This window comes from Dendropsophus ebraccatus, chromosome 1 (assembly GCF_027789765.1).
Source record: "Dendropsophus ebraccatus isolate aDenEbr1 chromosome 1, aDenEbr1.pat, whole genome shotgun sequence".
Classification (NCBI taxonomy): Eukaryota; Metazoa; Chordata; class Amphibia; order Anura; family Hylidae; genus Dendropsophus; species Dendropsophus ebraccatus.
The window spans coordinates 135493015-135514479 of NC_091454.1; the positions used below are offsets into that span (position 1 = coordinate 135493015).

Sequence of the window (21465 nt, forward strand, 5' to 3'; positions counted from 1 at the left end):
CACCCCTGGCCCTTCTCAGGTACCTGGAGGAGATTTACAGAGCTGCACCCCTGCCCCTTCTCAGGTACCTGGAGGAAATGTACAGAGCTGCACCCCTGGCCCTTCTCAGGTACCTGGAGGAGATTTACAGAGCTGCACCCCTGGCCCTTCTCAGGTACCTGGAGGAGATTTACAGAGCTGCACCCCTGGCCCTTCTCAGGTACCTGGAGGAGATTTACAGAGCTGCATCCCTGCCCCTTCTCAGGTACCTGGAGGAAATGTACAGAGCTGCACCCCTGGCCCTTCTCAGGTACCTGGAGGAGATTTACAGAGCTGCACCCCTGGCCCTTCTCAGGTACCTGGAGGAAATGTACAGAGCTGCACCCCTGGCCCTTCTCAGGTACCTGGAGGAAATGTACAGAGCTGCACCCCTGGCCCTTCTCAGGTACCTGGAGGAGATTTACAGAGCTGCACCCCTGCCCCTTCTCAGGTACCTGGAGGAGATTTACAGAGCTGCACCCCTGGCCCTTCTCAGGTACCTGGAGGAGATTTACAGAGCTGCACCCCTGCCCCTTCTCAGGTACCTGGAGGAAATGTACAGAGCTGCACCCCTGCCCCTTCTCAGGTACCTGGAGGAAATGTACAGAGCTGCACCCCTGGCCCTTCTCAGGTACCTGGAGGAGATTTACAGAGCTGCACCCCTGGCCCTTCTCAGGTACCTGGAGGAAATGTACAGAGCTGCACCCCTGGCCCTTCTCAGGTACCTGGAGGAGATTTACAGAGCTGCACCCCTGGCCCTTCTCAGGTACCTGGAGGAAATGTACAGAGCTGCACCCCTGGCCCTTCTCAGGTACCTGGAGGAAATGTACAGAGCTGCACCCCTGGCCCTTCTCAGGTACCTGGAGGAGATTTACAGAGCTGCACCCCTGGCCCTTCTCAGGTACCTGGAGGAGATTTACAGAGCTGCACCCCTGGCCCTTCTCAGGTACCTGGAGGAGATTTACAGAGCTGCACCCCTGGCCCTTCTCAGGTACCTGGAGGAAATGTACAGAGCTGCACCCCTGCCCCTTCTCAGGTACCTGGAGGAAATGTACAGAGCTGCACCCCTGGCCCTTCTCAGGTACCTGGAGGAGATTTACAGAGCTGCACCCCTGGCCCTTCTCAGGTACCTGGAGGAGATGTACAGAGCTGCACCCCTGGCCCTTCTCAGGTACCTGGAGGAAATGTACAGAGCTGCACCCCTGGCCCTTCTCAGGTACCTGGAGGAGATTTACAGAGCTGCACCCCTGGCCCTTCTCAGGTACCTGGAGGAGATTTACAGAGCTGCACCCCTGGCCCTTCTCAGGTACCTGGAGGAGATTTACAGAGCTGCACCCCTGGCCCTTCTCAGGTACCTGGAGGAGATTTACAGAGCTGCACCCCTGGCCCTTCTCAGGTACCTGGAGGAGATTTACAGAGCTGCACCCCTGGCCCTTCTCAGGTACCTGGAGGAGATTTACAGAGCTGCACCCCTGGCCCTTCTCAGGTACCTGGAGGAGATTTACAGAGCTGCACCCCTGGCCCTTCTCAGGTACCTGGAGGAGATTTACAGAGCTGCACCCCTGGCCCTTCTCAGGTACCTGGAGGAGATTTACAGAGCTGCACCCCTGGCCCTTCTCAGGTACCTGGAGGAGATTTACAGAGCTGCACCCCTGCCCCTTCTCAGGTACCTGGAGGAGATTTACAGAGCTGCACCCCTGCCCCTTCTCAGGTACCTGGAGGAGATTTACAGAGCTGCACCCCTGGCCCTTCTCAGGTACCTGGAGGAAATGTACAGAGCTGCACCCCTGCCCCTTCTCAGGTACCTGGAGGAGATTTACAGAGCTGCACCCCTGGCCCTTCTCAGGGACCTGGAGGAGATTTACAGAGCTGCACCCCTGGCCCTTCTCAGGTACCTGGAGGAGATTTACAGAGCTGCACCCCTGGCCCTTCTCAGGTACCTGGAGGAGATTTACAGAGCTGCACCCCTGCCCCTTCTCAGGTACCTGGAGGAGATTTACAGAGCTGCACCCCTGGCCCTTCTCAGGTACCTGGAGGAAATGTACAGAGCTGCACCCCTGCCCCTTCTCAGGTACCTGGAGGAGATTTACAGAGCTGCACCCCTGGCCCTTCTCAGGTACCTGGAGGAGATTTACAGAGCTGCACCCCTGGCCCTTCTCAGGTACCTGGAGGAGATTTACAGAGCTGCACCCCTGGCCCTTCTCAGGTACCTGGAGGAGATTTACAGAGCTGCACCCCTGGCCCTTCTCAGGTACCTGGAGGAGATTTACAGAGCTGCACCCCTGGCCCTTCTCAGGTACCTGGAGGAAATGTACAGAGCTGCACCCCTGGCCCTTCTCAGGTACCTGGAGGAGATTTACAGAGCTGCACCCCTGGCCCTTCTCAGGTACCTGGAGGAAATGTACAGAGCTGCACCCCTGGCCCTTCTCAGGTACCTGGAGGAGATTTACAGAGCTGCACCCCTGCCCCTTATCAGGTACCTGGAAGAAATTTACAGAGCTGCACCCCTGGCCCTTATCAGGTACCTGGAGGAGATTTACAGAGCTGCACCCCTGGCCCTTCTCAGGTACCTGGAGGAAATGTACAGAGCTGCACCCCTGGCCCTTCTCAGGTACCTGGAGGAGATTTACAGAGCTGCACCCCTGGCCCTTCTCAGGTACCTGGAGGAGATTTACAGAGCTGCACCCCTGGCCCTTCTCAGGTACCTGGAGGAGATTTACAGAGCTGCACCCCTGGCCCTTCTCAGGTACCTGGAGGAGATTTACAGAGCTGCACCCCTGGCCCTTCTCAGGTACCTGGAGGAGATTTACAGAGCTGCACCCCTGGCCCTTCTCAGGTACCTGGAGGAGATTTACAGAGCTGCACCCCTGCCCCTTCTCAGGTACCTGGAGGAGATTTACAGAGCTGCACCCCTGGCCCTTCTCAGGTACCTGGAGGAAATGTACAGAGCTGCACCCCTGGCCCTTCTCAGGTACCTGGAGGAGATTTACAGAGCTGCACCCCTGGCCCTTCTCAGGTACCTGGAGGAAATGTACAGAGCTGCACCCCTGGCCCTTCTCAGGTACCTGGAGGAGATTTACAGAGCTGCACCCCTGCCCCTTATCAGGTACCTGGAAGAAATTTACAGAGCTGCACCCCTGCCCCTTATCAGGTACCTGGAGGAGATTTACAGAGCTGCACCCCTGGCCCTTCTCAGGTACCTGGAGGAAATGTACAGAGCTGCACCCCTGGCCCTTCTCAGGTACCTGGAGGAGATTTACAGAGCTGCACCCCTGGCCCTTATCAGGTACCTGGAGGAGATTTACAGAGCTGCACCCCTGGCCCTTCTCAGGTACCTGGAGGAGATTTACAGAGCTGCACCCCTGGCCCTTCTCAGGTACCTGGAGGAGATTTACAGAGCTGCACCCCTGGCCCTTCTCAGGTACCTGGAGGAGATTTACAGAGCTGCACCCCTGGCCCTTCTCAGGTACCTGGAGGAAATGTACAGAGCTGCACCCCTGGCCCTTCTCAGGTACCTGGAGGAGATTTACAGAGCTGCACCCCTGGCCCTTATCAGGTACCTGGAGGAGATTTACAGAGCTGCACCCCTGGCCCTTCTCAGGTACCTGGAGGAGATTTACAGAGCTGCACCCCTGGCCCTTCTCAGGTACCTGGAGGAGATTTACAGAGCTGCACCCCTGGCCCTTCTCAGGTACCTGGAGGAGATTTACAGAGCTGCACCCCTGGCCCTTCTCAGGTACCTGGAGGAAATGTGGTGATGAACAGTATAATGGCATGTTCACATGCACAGACCCATTGCAGATTTGTTGCAGACTTTGAATTCCTGATTGAATTAGAAAATCCGTAGCAAATCTGTAGTGTATCCACCACGTGTCAGAATAGCTTTCTGGAAAGTTACATAACATAAAAGAAGTGATTATATTATGCCAATGGTGCTTGTCAATGGGTAGGAAGCAAATGAACAGTTAATAGTTGATGTGCTGGAGGCAGGAAAAAGGACCCAGAATGCAGTGGTTAGCACCTACCAAAAGGGAACACATAGACAACATCAACAAACCGAGAGACGGGGTCATAGGCACTAAAGGCCTTTAGATGCATGTGGGGAATGAAGGCTAGCCTTTCTGGTGTGATCTCATGGAACAAAGGCATCTGAATGTCAGAAATGAACTACGGAGCAATGGAACAGGGGCAGCCTAGTATGATGAATTACAGTGTTGTGCATCATGTGGATAGTCAGGTGCACATGTCACCTATGTGGGGAAGAGATGGCACCAGCACGCACTATGGACAAAAGACATGGCAGTGAAGGCAGTGTGATAGTCTGGACATGGTTCAGATGGGAAACCTTGGGGCCTGTTATTCATGTGGACGGCTCTTTGACACATACTACCTTTGTTGCAGACCAAGTACATTCTTCATCACAGCAGCTCATGAATATGACAAGGTTTCAAGCTGTAGACCTGGCTTCCAATTCCCAACACTCCATTTACATCTCTGTTGGTGGCGGTTTTATGCCACCCTGTCAAAACGCAGCACTATTTCATATAAAAATTTTCGGTTCCTAGAACAAGCCGAGAAAAGTACACTAACTGTGACCTATCCCAGCTCTGTAACATGTGACCAAGACAAACCCATAATGTAATGGTTACAGGACGAGTGCACAGAGCGAGGGAAGGCAGCTCCCAGCCACATACTTCTCCCAGTAAGTTCTAGCAATCAGCTTGGGCATGAAGGCCCAGACTGATCTAAACTTCTAAAAAAAGTTAAGGGGTTATCCAGCGTGGGGCACTTTTTGGGGGGGACCGGGGAGGAGGTTCCAGCGGTGGGTCACTCATCGCGGTGCTCCGGTCCCCGGCCGCTTTCTGGTGTCTGACGCCGCCCGAGACGATACGTCTCAGGGCCGCTCAGCAAGGGAGGCGGGATCCGTTTGAAGTCCGCTCGGATCCCGCCTCCTTTACTGAGTGGCTGAGCAGCCCTGAGACGTAGCGTCTTGGGCGGCGTCAGACACTAGGAAGCGGCCGGGGACCGGAGCGCCGCGATGAGTGACCCGCCGCTGGAATCGGGGAGGCGAGTGGACATCTTATTTCAGCCACCTCCTCCCCGGTCCCCCCCAAAAAGTGCCCCCACACTGGATAACCCCTTTAGGCCTTTTTCCCCTGTTCTGTGCACAGTCTGTAAATATGTATGACAAGCTACAGAACAGAGTTTTGGAGCTCACAGTGTCATAATTAATGTCGGGAAGTCCCAACTCCACTCTGTAGCACATAGTCTGTGTTTACCGACCATGCCCAGAACATTGGAATAAGGCCTTTAAAAGTGTAAGTTTTTTTGGCAGGTCCTACACAATATTAGCAAGGTGTTTTTTGTGTTCTGGCTGAGCACTGATTTACCTCCAGCAACCAAGTGCTTGCCAAGCACTGGGACTTCTGTCCCTACTCACTCATTGGTTTAATGGGCTATTACCCAAGAGGCGCTGATTCAGTCGTGTTCGTTTGAATGTCATTGCAACCTCAGTGGAGAGGTGGAGCGCAGGCACTTCTTATGGAACAGGAGCAGCACTGCCAGAGCCCTGCTAAATGACCTCCAGCAGGCCACAAATGTACATGTGTCTGCACAAACGGTTAGAAAACGACTATGAGGATGGTATGAGGGCTCAATGTCCAGAGATGGGGGTTGTGCTCACAGCCAAACACTGCGCAGGATGCTTGGCATTTGCCGGAGAACACCAGGATTGGCAAATTCACCACCAATGCCCTGTGCTCCTCACAGATGAAAGCAGGTTCACACTGAGCACATGTGACTGGAGACGCCGTGGAAAGCGATCTGCTGCCTACAACATCCTTCAGCATGACTAGTATGGCAGTGGGTCAGTAATGGTGTGGGGTGGATGAGATCCTCAGACCCCTTGTGAGATCATATGCTGGTGCAATTGGCCCTGGGTTCCTCCTAAAGCAGGACAATGCTAGATCTCATGTGGCTGGAGTGTGTCAGCAGTTCCTGCAAGATGAAGGCATTGAAGCTATGGAGTGGCCCGCCTGTTTTCCAGACCCGAATCCGATTAAGCACATCTGGATCACCACGTCTCCCTCCATCTACCGTCACATTGCACTACAGACTGTCCAGGAGTTGGTGGATTCTTTAGTCCAGGTCTGGGAGGAGATGCCTCAGGAGACTATCCGCAACCTCATCAGGAGCATGCCCAGGCGTTGTAGGGAGGCCACACAAAATACGGAGCCTCATTTTGACTTGTTCTAAGGACATTACAAAGTTGGATCAGCCTGGAGTGTGTTTTTCCACTTCAATTGTGTGTGACTCCAAATCCAGGTCTCCATTGGTTAAAGAGGGATGTACCACCAGGTACGTCCTCTTTAACCTGACACAGGGATAGAATGCTGCCGTCACGGGGAAACTGGTGCCGCGGTCCGTTTTCCGAACCACGGCCCGGTTCCCCTGCACGGCGCCGTTCTTTCCACGGTTACCGGCCGGTGCTCCAGCACTGGAGGTCGGCCGGCCCGCCCCCAGTGAGAGGGAATTCCCTCCCCTCTATGACGCGGCTCCGTTAGAATCAAAGCCGGTAACCATGGAAAGAACGGCGCCGTCAAGGGGAACCGTTCAAAAAACGGACCACAGCACCGGCTTCCCTGTGACGGCGCCATTCTATCCCTGTGTCGGCGCCATTCTATCCCTGTGTCAGGTTAAAGAGGCCGTACCATGTGGTACATCCTTTTTAATTAATGTGATTTCCATTGATTATTTGTGTGTGTGATTTTGTTGTCAGCACATTCAACTTTGTACAGAACATATGTATTCAATGATTGTGTTATTTGAGTGTTCCCCTTATTTTTTTGAGCAGCATATTTCACCTGTATTCCTTTCCAATAGGTCCTGAATAATCTGATTGGCTAAGGTGCCATTTGGAACTTGCCTTTTTCCTTTAAGGCTTCACAATGTAAATTGCATGTAAACACTGCAGCAGCGCTCAAGTTCATGGCCACCAATCTGTGCACACTCGACGGTGCAGAGATCATCTGCATAGTATAAAGAGTCAGCAGAATAGCAGTCTGCAAACATACAACCGCAAGGGCTTTATTCTAAAAAAAAAAAAAAAAAAATGCATGCCATGCAAGGTCATGTGCACGAGTCTTTGTGAAACTAGAATACAAATATATAATTTTTTTTTATGCTGCTCACACCCAAACAATCATATAACTTTGCTTATTCTGACCCAATGTATATAAGCAAAAATATACCATATCCACAGGATATGTGATAATCTGACTGCAAGGGATCTGACCGGTTGGCCCCTGCGCACAGCATCCCCAGCAAAATGGACCCTTATTTTTGGAGTCAGACCCCCAGTGATCACATAGTTAACTTGGCAAGATAGGAAAACACATTTGAAGCTAGGCTCCAATGTAAAACGTGAACACATTTCATGATCCTTACAAAAACATACATTTGTTTCTTTCCTTAAATTAGCAGTACTCCCAATTAACCACTAGATGGAGTGCAAACCATTTGGTTACTCTGAATGCATGTTATAAAGGACTGCTGCGTGGGAATCACATAATGCCTAAGACTGCACTGTGAAAAATGGGGTCAACAGCAAACAGAAGTCAAGGTGTCGCACTTTATCCCTGTACATTCCCAGAGCGCTCATGATGCATTGAGTTTAGTGGAACAGAGGGGAAGCTGGCAGTGGGGGAGCGTGACAATTAATCTTTATTCAGATAAGAGGAAGACTGATGGGAATGCTGCAGATCATTAACAAAGCAACCTTATTACTATAGAGCTAAATGAATCCTGCGTCACAGCTCACCTACACCAACTTCAGCAACAGTAGTTGAGTGGGTTTTAATATCAAGGGTATTTTCACATGACATACTTTTGCCATAGTGGAAACATGCTGTACAATACATTACAGCAATTGATTATACCTTCAGATTTATACCACATATTGTACTGTTCCGACTATGGTCATGGACAAAGATTTGCCCAAATCCAGGGGGCTAAATGGTAACCAATATTTCTGATGCGATTTCCTATGTAATACACTCCCCTCTGGCATATCTGAAATGTGAAAATGTGAAAATGTGCGCCCAGGTTTCAATACATGCATTTTTCAGTATCACGCTGCAAAATGTGGGCTGTACCCAGCCTAAAACTCTTAGCATGCAGGTTTACTGCATGGTTTTTTTTTTTTAAATAAAAGCCTTGGAGAGTGCAAGTCTTTCCTGTATGTTCACACCTGCTTTTCTCTGGTCCCATTCACCAACAGGCCTTCATATAGATTTCTAACAATGGACACTGAGCTTACTAGTCTTTAGTTACCAGTAACCTTAACATCCATTGTCAGGGGGCTCCTACTACTTAGCAGACAACAGGGACAGTGTTCCCAGTGATGGCCAGTTGAAGCCTGAATTGGGAAAGAGGGGGAGAGGCTTGTGAAGGTGAATCATGTAGGTGTTTTAGAGTCCTTGGCCCATACTAATATGTAAGCCAGAAATGTTGTATAGTTGGCCACAAAATATACTGAAGTCCACGTCCAAACCAATCAGGAAGGTATATATAATACCTTACAGGGGTAATCACAAGCATATATGTATCTCTGCTGACCCAACACTCTTATTCAACACGCACATTGAGTGGAAGAAGCAGCACAGGAGGTCACAGCAGCAAAGAAAGGGCCGGAAGATGGCCATTGTAAAAAAGGAATAATGGACTGCAAGTTTACTGAGGCAATGCCAAGAACACTAATTCTGCTCTCTAAAGCACTGAGAAGTGCTTGCTGGCACACAGATCCCAGAAAAGACACTATGACAACAGACGACTATTCGGAAAACTTGGAAACACTAAAAACTTGGATACAAAAGGTGGAATCTCCCCCCCCCCCCCCCCCCCATTGACTTGGGTCTAGATCAGAAATGTATAGCGGCAACAAAAGGCTGTGAACTCTAGGGCCCCATTCACATCTAGTAGTTGCCATCCATCACCAGATACTTGCAAAACACATGCCAACATACACTGCCATGTACCCACAGCGGGCCATGAGAATAAAAGGAATGTGTGATCATGAAGTGGCCTCTTCAAGGTTTTATGTTTAACATAGGTTTAAAGAATTTTTTGTGAAGTTTTCTTCCATTTTTCTTGCAGTTTTCATTCTTGCTACTAGACCTAAACCTGTTCTGTACAGCTCACCTCCCAGCAGTTCCCTTCTTATAAACATAGACACCAGTATATAGATAACTAGGTACATAGACTCACAACTTGGCGCCCCCTCCCTGTAGAATGGCCTCTATAAAGATCACTGAGCATGCCCAGAAGCCTTGCTCATTCATCTGAATGGGACAGTTTCTGTCTATTGTGTCCTACAAATCCATGAGGCTTGCTGTAAAGCATATCCCTAAACAGCCTTGGACTGGGCCACTGGGTAGCCGGGGGATCCCCCGGTGGGCCAGCCCCCCTTTGAAGGACCCCGAGCTGGAGGTGGGCCTCCTGTTAAGCCTCTCCCTATTATCGGGAGATCGGGGGGCCCTCAGCTGCCTTCCATGGTGCTCTAGTGATAAAAGAACGGCAGCAGGGCCCCTTCTTTCACTCCACTACTGTAAAGTCATGGGCCCCCCCTCTCCCTGCACTGTAAGTGGTAAGGATCGGTCCTAGTGAGCTCCCGGATTGGCTCTCTTCCTGCCTGTCACTAGAGGCTCCAACATGCAGAAAGCTGCAGAGAGAAGCAGAAATGTTAGGCTCTCTAGAAGTTTTCTATAGAGTTTATTATAGATGTATGCAATATGCATGTAAACTGTACAGATAAGCATAGACTATAGGTAGTAAAACATAGATTAGAGATAGTGTAAACTCTAGTCTATATGCTTATATGTAGGGTCTACACATGCACACTGTATACATTTATAATAAACTAGAAAACTTCAATGCTCGCTTGCTCCTTGTTCCCCGCTCACTGCCGGCGCTATTACATGCAATAGGGCCTTAAGAGCCGGGTAGTGCCCTTGAAGTATGTGTCTGTGTGTGTCTGTATAATTAGATGTGTGTGTGTGTGTGTGTGTGTGTGTGTGTGTGTGTGTCTCAGTATGTGTGCATGTGTACAATGTCAGATTATTCCTTAATCCGAATGTAGAGATTTATATAAAAAAAATTAGTACACTGTACTAACATGAAAGGTTTGGCATCGGTTATGTACAGTATACCTGTACATTCAGAAAATTTAATGAATATTCAGTTTATTAATCTCAATGGACCAGCTTTAGGCACATCATGGTATACATCAGCATATCTTTAAACCAGCATTGAACATAGACAGGAGACAAGAAAGAAAGATGAATCCTGAAGTCAAACGCTTATCCCCTCTCCTACTGCAAAATCGCTCGATCGCCACCCCCGCCCGCTCTGATCGCTGCGCCCCCGCCCCCCGCTCCATTCGCCCCCGCCGCGACCATACTTTACCTGCTCCGCGTAGCAGGTCTTCCACATCCCCGGCTCCGCTCTTCAGTGCAATGATTGGCTGAAGAGGGGAGCCGGGCGGAGGGCGGGGGCCCGGGCGCGCAATCTCAAAATGTTTTTCCCGTACGATGTATGGTATCGTCTAAACGCTGATCGTTATAAAAAAAATCGTTACTTTGAAATCGTTAATCGTACGATCGGGCCAATAATCGCTCTGTGTAAACTAAGCATAATGGTGCGTTTACACAGAAAGATTATCTGACAGATTATCTGCCAAAGATTTGAAGCCAAAGCCAGGAACAGACTATAAACAGAGATCAGGTCATAAAGGAAACCCTGAGATTTCTCCTCTTTTCAAATCCACTCCTGGCCTTGGCTTCAAATCTTTGGCAGATAATCTGTCAGATAATCTTTCTGTGTAAACGCACCATAAGTAGTAGGTTACCATGAATATGCATACAAAATTAAATATCCATAGACTTTTTTTTTTTTACAGACCTTTATTCACATAAATGGGATAGTTTTCTAGGTATGCTCTGTGGCCTGTGCAGCAGTCATTTAGTAGGGTGGGATCTGTGATGAGGACGGCAGTAATGGAAAAAGATGTGTACAGAATAGTAAGGGTCACCTGTACAGTTTTATAGTAGTCAGAATTAAAAACTGAAAGACTTCAGGATTACTTTAAAAGGGGCTATCCAGTGAAAATCTTTTTCTTTCAAATCAACTGGTGTCAGAAAGTTATATAGATTTGTAATTTACTTCTATTAAAAAAAAAATCTCAAGTCTTCCCATACTTCTAGATGTCCTGCAGGAAATGTTTTATTTTCAGTCTGACACAGTGCTCTCTGCTGACATCTCTGGCCGAGACAGGAAGTTTGTCTCGGTTTTCTATGAATCTCCATAGAAAACCTCTCCTGCTCTGGACAGTTCCTGTCTCGGCCAGAGATGTCAGCAGAAAGCACTGTGTCAGACTGGAGAGAGAACATTTCCTGCAGGACATACAGCAGATGATAAATATGGTAAGACTTGAGATTTTTAAATAGAAGTAAATTACAAATCTATATATCAACCAAAGAAAAAATTGCAGGACTAATATGTGAATAAAACATATTTCTTTATGTAAATCAATAATAAATTACATAATTAGCAGCATAAGATACACAGAAGTACAAAACTGGAGAGAGGAATAGATGTCAGTGGGGTATATGTGACTAAGGATAAATAATAAGTAAAACAGTATAATGGGGGAACACCCCATGAAAGGCACAGCTTTAGATAACCTCCTGTATGTGCAGGGCTAACACACAGGGCAAACAAGTGTATATAGTGGAACAAAATAAACCCACTAATTTGCCCAGCAAACAATAAGTACAAGGCCTGTCTGTGCTGGAGAGTGGTAAGATGTCAGTGTGATAGCTGGTGCTCACCCCTTTCCATTCTGTGTTTTGCTATTTTATCTCATTCCTTCTGTTGTGTGTTAGCCCTGACGCTGTGCCTTACACGGGGTGTTCCCCTTTATACTGTTTACTTATTATTTATCCTTAGTCACATATACCCCACTGACATCTATTCCCCTCTCCAGTTTTGTACTTCTGTGTATCTCATGCTGATAATTATGTAATTTATTATTGATTTAAATAAAGAAATATGTTTTATTCACATATTAGTTCTGCAATTTTTTTCTTTGGTTGATATTTAATATTTGAATTGCAAACGTATTATTTTGTGGCAGACTTTTTTGGGGTTTCTAAAAATCTATATAACTTTCTGATACCAGTTGATTTGAAAGAAAAAGTTTTTTTTTGCTGGACAACCCCTATAAAAAGAAAGGTCATGTGTATATTTTTTGTCTGTACTGAACTGTATTGTTGTCTATACTGTAAATGGTTTAGAGGCCATTTCTGCACGGGTCATCGCATTAATCTAAGTGGTCTTGGAAGCTTTCCTGTTATCAGATAAAGGCTAGCCATGCAATAACACAAATAACGCTTTACAAGGACTCCAAACCAGATATTCAAAAAATTCCATAGACGCAACTTGACATAGGAATCTCCTAGCAAGCCTAGAATAGCAAGGTTCTCCTCTGAATCCATATGAAAAGGCAAATTGTGCTTTTTACTGTAATTACAGCCTCTGCTTTCCTATTTGTTAATCCTCCGTGGCGTCTATGGAGCTCAGTTACTCTCCGATAAGCACATCTGTTGCCAGGAGAACAGTTAAATTGCTCTAAACAAAAAGAGGCTTTGTATGAGCAACACAAAGGGGACACTGAAGACACAAGGCACCGTAACCTGGTCGTGAGGAAGAACAGCCTTGCATTATCACCAAGCCGGCATCATCTGAAGCCACAGCATTCAAAACATATAAATATGGTACATACCCACCATGTAGGGGGCAGGCACAATTCTTTACAAAAGTTCACAAATGCATTTATATGTAAGGCATATGTACTACACTGGGCTTTTACCAACTACCAAGAAAACCACAACTAAAGGGAAAGAAAAGGGGGAAAGAAAAGGTGCAAACAAGTGGTGCTGTCATAGGTTCAGCAACACAGAACTACATGCAAGGCTCTGACCACACCAGGCCACTCAGCCAATCACTAGCCGGGACCGCCACTGCCAGTGATTGGCTAAGCGGCCTGTCAGCTGAGACAGGCCATTCTGAAGCTGGAGCACGCGGGACCCGGGGAGAAAAAGACCGCAAGAGGAGCCCTGCAGCCTGGATAGATGGGATGGATAGATGCAAGGACATGGGTAACGATGTCCCTGCAGCCCTTGTTAAACGATAATCGGGCCATGTAATAAGCTCAGTAAACGAGCACCGATGTAGCAGATCAGAGCTCGTTTACAGTTATTATCGGGCCCCCATCGGCCCGCTGAATAGCACCCTAAGGGTGCAAACACACACGGCATATACGCTGCGTATTTACTGCTGCGATACGCAGCAGATTAGATCTAAATAACTGAACACAGTATCAAATCTGCTGCGTATTTGTACCCTTATGGTGTGTTTACACACACACAGAGTTATCTGACAGATTTCTGAAGCCAAAGCAAGGGATGGATTGGAAAAGAGGTGAAATTCCCTTACGATCTGTTCCCAGTTTATAGTCTGTCCCTGGTTTTGGCTTCAAAAATCTGTCAGATAAATCTGTGTGAACGCACCATAAGAAGCTCTATTCATAGTGTCATCAGATCTTACATGAAGGAAAGTAGCATGTTGTGCTATTCTTCCAAACAAGATGATGGACGCCATACTGGAACCCAACAGACCCCATTAGACGTCAATAGAGTCTGTGGTGCACAGTTGGCACCCAATGTAATGGGTCCTGCAAAGAGGGTGGACAGATACAGACACTGCTGACCCACCCAAAATCCATTGACATTTACAGTGCAATACAAGTGAATAGGGTTAAAAACTTATGCACAGATAAAATGAAAATCAGGGCACTCTGTGGATTTTCACATTCAAATCATCCAGTCACCTGATAAACAAGAGCTTGTTTGTTGGCTGGCCCTTGTACACGGTCCTAGGAATGCTCATTAAAAGGGTTGTCCAGCGAAAATCTCTTTCAAATAAACTGGTTTCAGAAAGTTAAAGATTTGTAATTTACTTCTATTTAAAAATCGGACAGATGTCAGCAGAGAGCACTGTGTCAGACTGAAAAGAATACACCACTTCCTGTAGGACATGCAGCAGCTGATAAGTATGGGAAGACTTGAGATTTTTAAACAGAAGTAAATTAAAGCTACATAACTTTCTGAAACCAGTTGATTTGAAAGAAATATTTTCACTTAAGTACCCCTTTAACCCCTTAAGGACAGAGCCTGAAATGGCCTTAAGGACAGAGACAAATTTTATGAATATGACCAGTGTCACTTTATTCATTAATAACTTCGGGATGCTTTTACCTATCCGGCTGATTCTGAGATTGTTTTCTCGTGACATATTGTACTTTACATTTCTGGTAAAATGGAGTCGATACTCATAACGAATCTTTATGAAAAACACCAAAATAAAGTGAAAAATTGTGAAAAAATGCATTTTTCAAACTTTTAAACCTTTCTGCTTATACAGAAAATGGTTATGCCACATAAATTATATATTAAATAGCATTAGCAACATGTCTACTTTATATTGGCGACATTTATTAAACAATATTTCTTTTTTTTTTAGACAATAGGAAGCTTAAAACATTAGCAGCAAATTTCCACATTTTCCGTAAAATTTCAAAATCAGATATTTTTAGGGACCTGTTCAGGTTCAAAGTGTATTTGAGGGGCCTGTATGTTAGAAAGCCCCACAAAGCACCCCATTTCAGAAACTGCACCCCCCAAACTCTGCAAAAGCACATCCAGAAAGTTTTTTAACCCTTTAGGGGAGTCACAGAAATAAAAGCGAAGTGTGTAAGAAATTTGAAAATTTTTATTTTCTGTGCAGAGATTTTATTGTAATTCAATATCTTTCATAATGATAAACCTATTACCAGAGAAATGCACCCCAATATTCATTGCCCCGTTTCTGCAGTTTATAGAAATACCCCATATGTGACCCTATTGCGCTATTTGACGCAACCACAAGCCTCAGATATAAAGGAGCGCCTAGTGAATTTCAATGGCTCCGTTATATTTGGTCATTTCTGACTGTACCACTTCAGGTTGGCAGAGGCTCTGGGGTACCAAAACCTAAAAAACACCCCTAAAAGGGACACCATTTAGAAAACTGCACCCCTCAAGAAATGTAACAAGGGGTGCGGTGAGCATTTGGACCCCACAGGTGCTTCGCAGATTTTCAGAACAATGTGGTGTAAAAAAAAGGAAAAATTCTATTTTTTACATTAAAATGTTGTTCTAGCCTTCAATTTTTCATTTTTACAAGGGGATAAAAGAAAAAAAAAAAAAAACACCAAACATGTAGCGCAGTTTCTCCCGAGTACGGAAATACCCCACATGTGGACATAAAGTGCCAAGCAGGCGCAGGACGAGCCTCCAAAGGGAAGGAGCGCCAATTGGCTTTTGGAAGCTGAATTTCACTGGAAAGGATTTCAAGGGCCACGTCGCATTCACAGAGCCCTCGTGCTGCCAAGACACTGGAAACCCCCCACAAGTGACCCCATTCTGGAAACTACACCCCTCAAGGAATCTAACAAGGGGTGCAATGAGGATATGGGCCCCACTGGTGACGGGCACAAATGTGGAACAATGTGACGTGAAAGGGAAAAAATTTCATTTTTTCACTTTCACGGCACAAATGTGCCATCATCAAGGGGTCAATATCCTCACTGCACCCCTTGTTAGATTCCTTGAGGGGTGTAGTTTCCAGAATGGGGTCACTTGTGGGGGGTTTCCAGTGTTTTGGCAGCACGAGGGCTCTGTAAATGTGACATGGCGTTCATCATCCATTCTAGCCAAATCCAACCTCCAAAATCCAAATTGCGCTCCTTCCCTTCAGAGGCTTGCCCTGCACCCACATGGCGCTTTATGTCCACATGTGGGGTATTTACGGACTCAGGGGGAATTGCTCTACACATTTTGTGTGTGTATGTGTGTTTTTTTTTATCTTTTAACCCCTTGTGAAAATGATAAATTCAAGGCTAAACCAACATTATAGTGTAAAAAATGTAATATATCATTTTCACGCCACATTGTTCCACATTTGTGCCCGTCACCAGTGGGGTCCATATGCTCACTACACCCCTTGTTACATTCCTTGAGGGGTGTAGTTTCCATAATGGGGTCACTTGTGGGGGGTTTCAACTGTCTTGGCAACACAGAGGCCTTTTAAATGCAACATGGCCCCTCGAAATCCATTCCAGCCAAATCCAGCCTCAAAAAGCCAAATGGCGCTCCTTCCCTTTGGAGACTTACCCTGCGCCCGCACGGCGCTTTATGTACACATGTGGGGTATTTCCGTACTCAGGGGAAATTGCTCTACACATTTAGTGTTTTTTTATCTTTTAACCCCTTTTTTACACTAAGTGTTGGTCTAGCCTTGATTTTCCCCTTTTCCACAAGGGGTTAAAAAAGAAAGTGAACACAAAACGTGTAGGGTAATTTCCCCTGAGTACGAAAATACCCCACATGTGGACATAATGTGCCATATGGGCATAGGGCAAGCCACCAAAGGGACAGAGCGCCATTTAGAGGCTAAAATGGAGGATGGAGGCCATGTCGCAATTACAAAGCTCCTGTGCTGCCAGGACAGTAGAAATCCCCCACAAGTGACCCCATTCTGGAAACTACACCCCATAAGGAATCCAACAAGGGGTGCAGTGAGCATATGGACCCCACTGGTGACGGGCACATAAGTGGAACATGTGCCATGAAAATAAAAAATAAAATTTTTTCATTTTCACGGCCCAAATGTGGCCGTCACCAGGGGGCCATATCCCCACTGCCCCCCTCGTTAGATTCCTTATGGGGTGTAGTTTCCAGAATGGGGTCACTTGTGGGGTGTTTCTACTGTCCTGGCCGCACAGAGGCTTTGTAATTGCATCATGGCATCCTCTAATGGGAATGGCGGCCATACCTACTTAGCTGGGGAAAAGGGACAATTCTAATTTATTTGGGGGTATTAGGCCAATTATTGGTTTATAAGGTTGAAAATGACAGGTGTCCATCAAACTCAACCTGTGTTGATCCAGAGGAAGGCAAAAAAAAAACCCTCGTAAGGCAGAAGACAGTAGCCTCATCACAGGGGAAAAATTCCTTCCTGACTCCATAATGGCGACCAGAATAACCCTGGATCAACGTGACCCCTGAAATAGGAATAAGGGACAGAATTTAGATAATGTAGATCTCCAATGACGTGTGGTACGCCTTGAAGCGATCCAGTATGCAGAGGCCGGGGCGATCAGGACAGGTGTCACACTGGAAAATAGTGTCCTTCCTGATCCCCCTGTTACCCCAGTGGGGTCTCCTGTTTTCCAGTGTGGGGGACGTCACCTGGAAAATGTTGTCCTGGTGCGATATGGGGTCCTTCATATCCAGAAGCGCTGGGTCCGCTCCATGGCTGCTAAATATTAGGGCTTTATTACGGCTTCTGATATTTACGGATCGTGCCGCAAGTTACAGTAGCTCGGGCAGCGAGGGACCGGAAGAGGGGGTGCTGGTATAAAAGTTATCCCCGTACAGGTGGTGACCTTTATCCAGCAGTGGGAAGATCAGTTCCCGAACGATCTACCCACTAACTCCGAGGATGGGGGGTGGGGGTGGCATCTGGGGGCTGGATTCGGGTGTCCCTTCCTTCATACACTCTAAGGGTATGTGCACACTGCGGAATGGCAAAGGATAACCCTTTGTGCATTCCGCAGCTGGCACCCGCCGGCGGACTGTTGGAGGCGCGCGTCTCCACTCGTGTCACACTCCATTCTATGCACGGGCGGATTCTGCCCTCTGTCCAATGTGTTCATTCTTTGGACGGACGACGGAATCCGCCCGTGCATAGAATGGAGTCTATGACACGGGTGGAGACGCTCGCCTCCATCAGTCCGCCGGCGGGTGCCAGCTGCGGAATGCGCAAAGGGTTATCCTTCGCCATTCCGCAGTGTGCACGTACCCTGGATCTTTAAGTGTACCCTGAGGTACTCTCACAGAGTGTGTAGAATTTCACGCCATACATTCATCTCTTATTGGGACGGTACTGGCGGAAAAGACGTGTCTGGGGGGCAGCGTACGCTACCCCCAGACACGTCACTGGATGATGAGGATGAATGGAGGAAATAAGGATCCCCCTATTCATCCTCACTGGCTGTTTCGGTGTCGGAGGCAATAATAACGTATGCGTCCGACACCGAAAACATCTTGGGGGCCATCTTTATATGGGGATTGGTATATGGGGTATGTAAATGTGTAGTGGTGTAGTGTAAAACTTTATTTCATGTAGTGTAGTGTAGTGTTTTTTACGTGTTTTTTTGACAGTAAGAAAAAATATCCCTTTGCCAAGAAAGAAGCTGCTGCTAAATGCCGCACTTATGTGCGGCACTTATCAGCAGCCAGTGGCGGTAGGATATAGTGGGGGAAAAAACGCCCCTACGCCAAAAAGGAGGAGTTGCTGATCAGCGGCGCACTTACGTGCGATGCTGATCAGCACTCAGCGGCGTTAGGGCACAAAAAAAAAAAAGAGAAAAAAAACTGGAAAAAAAAAAAATCTTTTTAACCCAAAGCAACTGATCAGTGAATGATATTCACTGATCAGCCGCTAGGGGGCGGTAGAGAGACGCTGCCGGAGATTACCGAGGCCCGCCGAACACGAGGACCCGAGCTATTACGAAGATTTCCGACGCTGGACGACCGAACCCGGAAGTGCCCCGAAGAAGACGCGAGGACGGCGCGGACCGCAGATCGTCGCTCCGGACGCCCAGATCAGGTGAGTATGGTACACCTGCACCACACACACCTGTTCTACACCCCTCAGCTACCTAGCTGAGGGGTGCAGAACGCGACAAAACTGTTTTTTTTTACAGTTTGATCGCCATGATGGGCCGGCCGGTACTGGCCGGCCTATCACGGCGATCGTGGGGGTGGCATCGGCGCCATCTTTGGTGGGGACACTAATGGCGATTGCTTTCAGCTGCTTTCGCCATTGCTTTCAGCTGCTATATGCTGATCTGTATAGATCAGCATATAGCAGCGATTGTCGGCACGGGAGGGGTTAATCACCCCCCGTGCCGACGAGCAGCGATGGCCTGCTATACATTATAGCAGGCCATCTTCCCCGACCGCTGTGTGTGAACACACAGCGATCGGGGAAACATCGGGCGTAAGTATACACCCGTTTGCGTTAAAGCCCACCCTGCGGGGGCGTATACTTACGCCCGATGTCGTTAAGGGGTTAAAGGCCCTATAACACCAAGTAATTATCGTCCGTTACGGTCAATAATGGCTTGGTGTAAAAGCTCCTGTTAATAGGGAACGATCAGCTGACATGCACAATGTCGGCTGATCCTTAGCTTTTAACATGTTTAAAAAAAAAAAAAAAAAAAAAACCTGACCGTCCACTGGCCGTCGCTCAGCGTAACAGGAGCAGTGACAGCAGACCAGTGCTATCTCCTATGGGCTATCCGGAGAGTCCCCTCTTGCAAATGGGGAACAAGGGGCAAGCGAGCACCGATCTGACAGGTCAGCCCATGTCATAGGGCCTTTACTTGATAATCAGCGCTTGTAGAATGGCCATTAAGGTCCACACTTCAGGATCCGCAGCGGATTTCACTGCAAACTTGCAGCGTGAAATCCGCTACGAATCCGGTACGTGTGAAGCTACCCTATGGGTACAAACCCACTTGACGTATTTGCTGCGTGAATCAGTCTTAAAAATAAGCAGGCAAAACGCAGGTTGGCTTTATACAATTGTTCTGCGTTAAAATACGCAATTGCGTATTTTTGAAGCGTGAAGCTTGTTGTTAGCAAAGCATCAGTTGTTAACAACCTGTGCGAAAAACGCATGTAGCTTCACGCTTCAAAAATACGCAACTGTGTATTTTAACGCAGAACAATTGTATAAAGCCAACCTGCGTTTTGCCTGCTTATTTTTAAGACTGATTCACGCAGCAAATACATCAAGTGGGTTTGTACCCTATAAATGTAAACCCAGCTTTACATAGTGAAAGTCTATCACTAGGATAAGACATCACTTCATGATAAGTGGGGGTCTTTGTCTATGGGACCCTCTGTGATCCCCTGAAGGATATTGGCACCCAACTAAATATCAAACAGCCCATCAATTTTTTAATTATTTTTAAACATTCTCCTTAATAACTAAAAGCCGTGTTCACCATTTGCTAGCCCTTCAATGAGTTCACTTTTAGGCTGCATTCACACGTTCAGTGTTTTTCCTGGTCCGTCATTGTGGTCTGCTAGCTACTTCCATGATCCGTGCAAAACAGTCCGTTTTGTCATCTGTGTCCGGTTTTTTTTACATCTCTGTTTTAAAGCATTTTAAATTACATTGATTACATCACATGCATGTTTTTCATGGATGAACATGTCACATCCGTGTACATCCGTGAAAAACACGGATCTTATTGATTTCTATGTAGAATCAGATCGGTGCTTCCATTCAGAGTTATTTTTAAACGGTACTATATTGTAATCGGACTGGCACCATGTGGACAATGCTCAAGTGCAAGTCCTAACAATCCAAAGAAAACATACATCCCAAAGAAGAAAAGGACTGAAAAGATGGACTGCACCTCACGAATAACTCAAATAAATAGCAATTTTTATTATACATAAATGCTATTAAAAACAAATAAAAATACAGACAAACCACTGGCCCAAATCTGGCCATGTGGAACCCAACCCACTGAACAATATCTTTATGTAATGACCATGATCACAGAAAATGAACAAATATGAATTAATTAATTAAATAAATGAATGAATAATACCTATAAGAAGAATGAATATATGCAATAATCAGAACGAGTATATATGTAAACAATGTGATGCAATATACTGCCTAATAGACTAATATGTAACACCAATGCAAAAATCAAAATGCAAGTGCAAAAAAAAGTGCAAATAGGGGTATTCTAGTATAATATCACTGACATGGCCATCACTCAGTGGGTTAGGACAAGCATCCCACGCGTTCCGTCACATGGACTTCCTCAGTAAACAGTACGGATTGGAGATCCGTGAAAACAATGAACATGTAAATTGCCCAATACAAAGCAATGGGCTATAAATTTGCCCCGGTGCATGGCCATCTTCACGGAACGTGTGAATGCAGCCTTATTATTCAACTAGAGACAGAGATTCTTCTGGTTTTGTTATATCAGAGCAGATGGTGCTGGACACCAAGGCAGAAGTTTTTCTTCCATAACTGCACATTCCTTATTAAAAGTTCCCATGGTTGTTTTTACTCTGCCATGCTTTACAAACACAAGGGTAATGCCACAATAAGCAGACACAGCAGAAGAATAAAATAGTACTCATTCCAAGGGTAGCATCCTAACAGCCAGGGGCAACAGAGGAATCCTGTTCT

General features: G+C 46.8%; 1 protein-coding gene across 7 annotated transcripts in view; it reads right to left on the minus strand.

Moving 5' to 3' along the window:
- Positions 1–21465, minus strand: part of AHCYL2 (adenosylhomocysteinase like 2) — an 86756-nt gene that overhangs the window by 42684 nt on the left and 22607 nt on the right. The gene's annotated exons all lie outside the window — the stretch shown is intronic.